The following is a 7,991-nucleotide window of genomic DNA, read 5'->3' as shown; positions in this document are numbered from 1 at the left end:
TGCGGGAGCAAATCTAATAGAAAATTCAAACGGCGAGAGGCCGCCGCTCACGGGCCAAATCTAGACTGCGTCCCAATACATTTTAACTTTTTAATCTTCTAACTCTCTTTTTTTAATCTTAAGCTATACACTGTTTTCTTCTTTTATTCTTTCCACTAGAATTTAAGGGCGGTGGCCGGTAGGGGTCATGCCCTACATTTTAAACTTTTATACACATTTAAGCTACATATTTTAATGCATGCTATTTTACCTACATACTTATTCTTTTATCTCTACTCTTTTATATTCATTTTCCTTCTTTTCTTTATTTATTTTTCATATTTCTTTTATTTATTTTTAATAAGTTGCATGCACTCCAGGATTAGTCCCTGGAGCGCATGTAACTCGATTTTATTGTTAAAACCAAAGATGTCCGTTTCTTCTATTTTAGTACCTTTTTATTGTTTATTTTTTGTTGTATTACAACTTTATATCTATTTTCTTTTTAAGCCACCGCCAGGGGCGAGATCTGTATTTATATCACCCCCGGGCAAACATTTGTAAGCCCGGGGGAACATTGTTTGTTTTAATAAACGCCCTTTAATCTGTTCTTATCAGCTTAATATCTGATACGCTCCCCATTGGGGAGCCAGTATATTAATCTGATTTTTGGAAGGTGGTGGAGTGTCAGGGGCTTGCTCCGGCTTCGCCGCGGGTCGACCCTGCATTGCAGTACCGTAGGGAGCAGGCCCACTAGGACATTTAATATCAGAGCACTCCGCCACCTTCCAAAAATCAGCTGGATAGGTTAGCTGATTTTTAATTTTTTAAATTTTTAGATTTTTATTTTTTAATTTTTGTTTTTATCGTATTATATATACACTTTTATTTATACACTTGTATATATTTATTTTTACACTTTGGATTTTAGTTATTTATTTATTTATTCTATTTTTTATTAGCTAGGCTATTAGTTTTAATCCCGCCGAGAAGCGATCGGGACGTGGTTTAAGTGCGCGAGTGTTGTGCCGCGAGTGTGTGCGCCTCCCCCGCTTCGTCCCCCCGTAGAGTGTGCGGCGGAACTCCCCGGGACATCGCGCCGGTGGGTGGACCCGTCAGAGGTAAGTGGTGCCTTTCTTTCTCTCTTCTGTCTCTTTCCCCCGGCCATACGGTGCCGATTGCGAGGCGACCTTGCTTAGTCGTTCTCGCGCGGCACTAGGTCGGTTAATCCCTTACCCCACCCCTAGTTTCCGTCACTGTAGCGAGCCGTCGCACCAACACTTGTTGGTGCCCTTGTGACGGTGAGTTGCAGTGTCGGTTGCGCTCCCATCCTAAACGCGTTAAGACTCAGCGGGTTGTAGCTGCTGGAAGACCGACTGCAAGTGCGTCGGCACGAGGGTTGGTCTCTCCGGCTTCAACAACCCAGAGTCAACGTAAGTCTCGAAGTTTCTCTGAGGAAATAGCGCGAGTTATTCCCTCGGCGACAGCTTCGAGATCCTTCTACCATCACGTCTGTCGTTGCCCGAGGTCGGGGACGACTGAAACACGTCTGACCTGCCAAAGGTGCGACAGGCTGGTGCTGCCCCCCCGGCGGTCAGTAGCCGAACCGATTGGCGCGAGTCATAGGTCGGTACTGCGGGCCGTCGGTAACTTATCCTCCCCCTCTGTTACCGACTCTCTCTTCAGGTAACAGAGGCAATACCGACTATCGCTTTTTCTTTTCAACTCCTTTGATAACCCGTCTTTTACCCCAATCCTTTTCTATCTCCCCTTTCTTTCTTCTTTTCTCAAGGCACCGCTGAATCGGCGGCTTCGCTTAGCGGCGTGATGGAAGTCTTCGTGGACTTCCCGTTCCCGGACGAGTTCCGCTGCCAAGATTGTTTTCGAGGTGGCAGGGGTAGGGGGACATGGGCGGTGGGGGCGTTTAGGGCGCACGCCGACCTTAAAAAACACCTTAGAAAATACCACCCAGAGCGCGGGATGAAGTTCCGCTGCGGTGTGTGTGGCTTCATCGGCGAGGGGGGGTATCCCCTCAAGGCGGTGAAGCTGCACCACGAGCGGGCCCATCCCGCGCCAGTTATAGATGGTCGGGGTGCGCCTGAAGCACCCGCGGCGCAACAGCCGCGCACTGTTGACGAGGGCCGTGAGCGGCCAATTATGAACTTTTTCAGCGCTGCGGCGCCTGTGGGTCGGACACGGGCGGCGAGGACATCAACGACGACGACGGCGACGGCGGGCTCCAGCAGGGCTACCACCACCACACGCCCTGCCACCACCAGCGGGACGTCGAGGACGACGCGGCAGAACACCAGCCACCCACGGAGGAGCGACGAGACCGCCCGTACAACACCTGTGGCGCCCGCCACTACGACCGGGTCTGGAGCGCGGTGCAGTACCAGTCGGCTGCCGGCAATGAGGAGGACCCCAGAGGCACCCCGTTTCTCCAACGACGGGGTGCGGAGGACCAGCGGGGGTCAACGCGGCTCTCCGGGGGCCCGACTCTCCATCCACGAGGGCCCCCTGACGAGGAGGAGGAGAGCCGCCAGCGTGCCGGTCGAGCCGACTCCACCACCAACGTCCACCACCACCAGGAGGGGCACCGCGACCAGACCACTGCGGACATCCCCGGGAACAAGGGGGGCACAACATCTCCGCCCCGCCGCAACCCCATCTCCAAACGCGGCGGGGCCCACCACCACCAGAGGAGGCCCCCCACGACCATCTACACTCCCGGGGAGGATGAGGACGGCGGCTACCACATACGCCGCCGTCACAGCGGGCGCCACCACCGCATCGACGCAGCCATCGTCCGGCGTGCCGGCTGCACGCAGAGGGCTGCGTTTGGCCGCCAGGGCCACATCACTTCCCCCTGGCGGCCCCACCGGAAGCAGCCCTCCACCGTGGGAGATGCCGGCCCCACCGGCCCACAACACCCGGAGCCGGAGAGCGGGGTCGGTAAGCGGACAGCCGATCACGTCGGCGGTGGCTGCCACACTGACGACGGCGACGACGACGACGACGATGTGCGGGGGGCCGATCACCACCTCAAGGCCCCTCGCAGGGGGGAGGGTCACCACGACCATCTCCGGACTACCTGCCGCACTGCCACGTGCGGCAAGGACCCTCCCCTCCATCGCGGAAGCGGAATCGAGGGCGGTCTCACCGGCGAGGGAACCGTGGAGCGTCGTCCCCCAGCGGACCCGCCGACGACATCCCCGCGGGTCCGCCCCGGCGTCCAACGAGGAGAGCCCGCCGTCTTCACCAGCCCCGTCCACGACATCATCATCGGGGTCGTCGTCCGTGTTCGAGCCCCCAGGCGACGCAGCGAGTAGCAGTAGTTCAAACAAGAGCAGTAGTAATAACAATAATAACAACAATTTTAATAACACGCGACCGCCAGCCAGAACAAAGCGAGGCTCCCGTGTTTGCGCCCCGAGGGTCAATGCGAGGCCAGGCACGCATGCACGTAGAAACGAAAATAACAACAATAGTAACAATAACAACAATAATATAAATCTTTCTATTTCTAGGCAAAGGACGCCGGACACGTGCTCCACGGATATGGAGCCCCGGAGCCAAGGTAGAATTAGAGGAGGTGCTACCCGGAGGACCGGAGCACAACGGGCAGGAGGAGCCACAGGTGACGGGAGGCCCGCGACCTCTGGGCGTGGGTGTCCGCCTGCGAGGAGCCAACGACGGCCCAACCAACCCCGTCAGCCACCGGCTCCGGTGGGGCAGCCGCCGAGGCCGGCCGACCGGTCCGCAATGATCCACCACGCTGGTAATCGTGTCGACGAGGAAGGCGTGGTGCGTGAGCGGGAACGACTGATCGGTCTGGCGGAAGCGGCTGTCAGCTGGGACGATCTGGAGGAGCTGGCGGCGCGAGTCGCCACGTTCCTCCAAATCACCGGAGCGAGAACGGGGGCTGCGGGGGAGGAGAGGGCGGCCGGTCGTGCTGGGGGCCGGCGCGGGGGGAGGGCTGGGGAAGCCACGCGCGGGGGGTCCGGGCGGGCGGGAAATCGCGGGAGCCCCGGTGGTGAGCGCCGTGGGGCACTTCCAGCGGGGGGGGGACCGAGTGAGAGAGGCCACAAGGATTCAGCGGCTCTTTCGGGCGAACCGTCGGCGCGCTGTCCAAGAAGTGTTGACGGGCCCGCTCCAACACTGTGAAGTGTCAAAGGAGCGGATCCGTCAGCACTTTGAGGACATGTACGCTCCGGCGGAGAGCCTGGGGGGCCGCCCTCTGGCCGAACCTCTCACACCTCCAGACGAAAACAGCAACGACGATCTGGTTAGGCCTTTCACGGAGCGAGAGGTGGACCGTCGGCTCCGGCGTATGAATAATTCTGCGCCGGGTCCCGACGGGCTCACCTACCGTGACCTCCGAAAGGCCGACCCCGACTGTCGTCTGCTGGCGGCGACGTTTAACGCCTGCCGTCGTCTGGAGGCGGTCCCCCCCAGCTGGAAGTCGTCGAACACGGTGCTCATCCACAAAAAGGGTGACCGCGACGACCTGTCCAACTGGAGGCCGCTCGCGCTGGGTGACACCACGCCCAAACTCTTCGCCGCGCTGCTGGCTGACCGGCTTACTGCCTGGGCCGTCTACAACAACCGGCTCAGTCCGGAACAAAAGGGCTTCCTGCCGTGCGAGGGGTGCTACGAGCACAACTTCGTGCTGCAGGAGGTCCTTTCCGACGCTCGCAGGTCGGGGCGCCAAGTGATCGTCTCGTGGCTGGACTTGTCGAACGCGTTCGGCTCGGTCCCCCACGGGGCGATCTGGCGCGCTTTTGAGGAAGCGGGAGTCCCGTCGCCGTTAAGGAATATTGTTGAAGAGATGTATAACGGCTGCTCCACCCGTGTGCGAACGTCTGAAGGGTACACGGACCCCGTCACCATCCGCTCCGGAGTGCGTCAAGGGTGCCCGATGAGCCCTGTGGCGTTTAACCTGGCGCTGGAACCGGTGCTGCGTGCAGCATCGGCCCACCCGACGGGTTACACGCTGCACGGCCATCGGCACAATCTACTTGCTTATGCCGACGATCTGGCTTTGATTTCAGACACTCCGGAGGGGATGGAGGCGCTATTAGGGGCAGTGGAGGCTGCGGCGGGTGGGATAGGACTTCGGTTTAAGCCCGCAAAGTGCGCCACGCTCCACATGGGGCGTGGACGCGGTGGCCGAGTTCTTCCCACCCGCTTCACCCTCCAGGGTCAAGAAATGACGGCTCTGGCGGAGGGGGAGCCTTACCTGCACCTGGGGATCCCGACTGGCTACCAGGTGAAGCAGACCCCGCTGGTGACGGTCCAGGAGCTGGAACGCGACCTCCGAGCCGTTGACGAGTCCCTCCTCACCCCGTGGCAGAAGGTTGAGACGGTGGCAACTTTCATACTGCCCCGTCTTGACTTCTCGTTGCGGGGAGCACATGTGGAGAAGGGTCCTCTGACGGCAGCCGACAGGCTAGCTAAGCGCCTGGCCAAGTCCTGGCTAAACCTTCCCCAGAGGGCTAGCGCGGAGGTGGTCTTCCTCCCTCCCAGTAGGGGGGGATGCGGACTGCTTCCTCTGGCTGACCTTGCCGACGCCCTGACCATCGCTCACGCCTTCCGGATGTTATCCGCGGCCGATGCGGTGGTCAGGGAGTTGGCATGGAGCTCACTGGGGCGGGCGGTGTCCAGGAAACTTGGACGGGACCCGTCGCGCTACGACCTGGCGGCCTATCTTTCCGGTTCGCTGGAGGATGGGCTTGCCAGAGACGGGGGGGACACTTCCTCACTGTGGTCGAGGGCTCGGAATGCGGCGAGGAGGAGCGCGAAGGCCCTGGGCCTGAAGTGGCGATGGTCTGCGGAGCTTGGGGAGCTGGCCGTGGAGATCCGGGGCTCGGCTGGACGGACGACGGTGGTGCCACCGCGAGCACGAGGCCAAATTGTACGCCGACTGCGGGCGGCATGGGCGGAACACTACAGTCTGCGATTGCTCGGGAAGCCAGACCAGGGGAAGGTGTTCGAGGTGTCGTCGTGGTCGAGGTATTCCAACCACTTCCTCCGCGGCGGCAGCTTCACCCGCTTCGCTGATTGGCGCTTTGTTCACCGCGCGCGCCTGGACGTCCTGCCCCTTAACGGGGCACGACGCTGGGGCGACGGTGACAAGCGTTGCCGGCGTTGCGGGGGAGCACTCGAATCCCTTCCCCACGTGATCTGCCACTGCCGCCCGCACTCGGCCGCATGGCAGCTGCGGCATGATGCCATCGTCGCCCGCCTAGCGAAGGCGAACCGCCTGCCGGGGCAGCTCCGGGTTAATAGGCGGGTTGAGGGGGTGGACGACGAGCTGGGGGCTCTCAGACCTGACATCGTGGTCAGGCACGAGCCCTCAAAGAGTATCGTCATCGTCGATGTGACCGTGCCTTTCGAGAACCGTAGAGTAGCGTTCGATGAGGCCAGGGGCCGTAAGATCTTGAAATATAAGCCCCTGGCCGATGAGCTCGGAAGGCGCGGTTACCGGGTGACGGTCTCTGCGTTCGTCGTCGGCGCCCTCGGCTCATGGGATCCGAGGAATGAGTCGGTGCTGAAGCAGCTGCATATCGGTAGTCGGTATGCAGCGCTGATGCGCCGGCTCATTGTTTCGGAGACCATCCGATGGTCACGAGACATATACGTGGAGCACGTCTCGGGCGTCAGGCAATATCGCGTGCCTGAGATTAGCGGACCCTTGGGGAGTGATGCGGGAGCAAATCTAATAGAAAATTCAAACGGCGAGAGGCCGCCGCTCACGGGCCAAATCTAGACTGCGTCCCAATACATTTTAACTTTTTAATCTTCTAACTCTCTTTTTTTAATCTTAAGCTATACACTGTTTTCTTCTTTTATTCTTTCCACTAGAATTTAAGGGCGGTGGCCGGTAGGGGTCATGCCCTACATTTTAAACTTTTATACACATTTAAGCTACATATTTTAATGCATGCTATTTTACCTACATACTTATTCTTTTATCTCTACTCTTTTATATTCATTTTCCTTCTTTTCTTTATTTATTTTTCATATTTCTTTTATTTATTTTTAATAAGTTGCATGCACTCCAGGATTAGTCCCTGGAGCGCATGTAACTCGATTTTATTGTTAAAACCAAAGATGTCCGTTTCTTCTATTTTAGTACCTTTTTATTGTTTATTTTTTGTTGTATTACAACTTTATATCTATTTTCTTTTTAAGCCACCGCCAGGGGCGAGATCTGTATTTATATCACCCCCGGGCAAACATTTGTAAGCCCGGGGGAACATTGTTTGTTTTAATAAACGCCCTTTAATCTGTTCTTATCAGCTTAATATCTGATACGCTCCCCATTGGGGAGCCAGTATATTAATCTGATTTTTGGAAGGTGGTGGAGTGTCAGGGGCTTGCTCCGGCTTCGCCGCGGGTCGACCCTGCATTGCAGTACCGTAGGGAGCAGGCCCACTAGGACATTTAATATCAGAGCACTCCGCCACCTTCCAAAAATCAGTTGGATAGGTTAGCTGATTTTTAATTTTTTAAATTTTTAGATTTTTATTTTTTAATTTTTGTTTTTATCGTATTATATATACACTTTTATTTATACACTTGTATATATTTATTTTTACACTTTGGATTTTAGTTATTTATTTATTTATTCTATTTATTATTAGCTAGGCTATTAGTTTTAATCCCGCCGAGACGCGATCGGGACGTGGTTTAAGTGCGCGAGTGTTGTGCCGCGGGTGTGTGCGCCTCCCCCGCTTCGTCCCCCCGTAGAGTGTGCGGCGGAACTCCCCGGGACATCGCGCCGGTGGGTGGACCCGTCAGAGGTAAGTGGTGCCTTTCTTTCTCTCTTCTGTCTCTTTCCCCCGGCCATACGGTGCCGATTGCGAGGCGACCTTGCTTAGTCGTTCTCGCGCGGCACTAGGTCGGTTAATCCCTTACCCCACCCCTAGTTTCCGTCACTGTAGCGAGCCGTCGCACCAACACTTGTTGGTGCCCTTGTGACGGTGAGTTGCAGTGTCGGTTGCGCT

The 7,991-nt window shown here is 56.9% G+C and overlaps 2 non-coding genes across 2 annotated transcripts; both read left to right on the top strand.

Moving 5' to 3' along the window:
* Positions 1–555: 555 nt before the first annotated feature.
* On the top strand, positions 556–738 carry LOC124299406 (U2 spliceosomal RNA). The gene has a single exon (XR_006907000.1). It is a non-coding gene; the product is annotated as a U2 spliceosomal RNA (small nuclear RNA).
* A 6,504-nt stretch (positions 739–7,242) lies between these two features.
* LOC124299405 (U2 spliceosomal RNA) lies at positions 7,243–7,425 on the top strand. Its single transcript, XR_006906999.1, has one exon. It is a non-coding gene; the product is annotated as a U2 spliceosomal RNA (small nuclear RNA).
* The last annotated feature ends 566 nt before the right edge of the window (positions 7,426–7,991 follow it).

Source organism: Neodiprion virginianus, chromosome 2 (genome assembly GCF_021901495.1).
Source record: "Neodiprion virginianus isolate iyNeoVirg1 chromosome 2, iyNeoVirg1.1, whole genome shotgun sequence".
In the NCBI taxonomy this organism is placed as follows: Eukaryota; Metazoa; Arthropoda; class Insecta; order Hymenoptera; family Diprionidae; genus Neodiprion; species Neodiprion virginianus.
The sequence above is the reverse complement of the archived record's forward strand: the minus strand, read 5'-3'. Positions and strand labels throughout refer to the sequence as shown.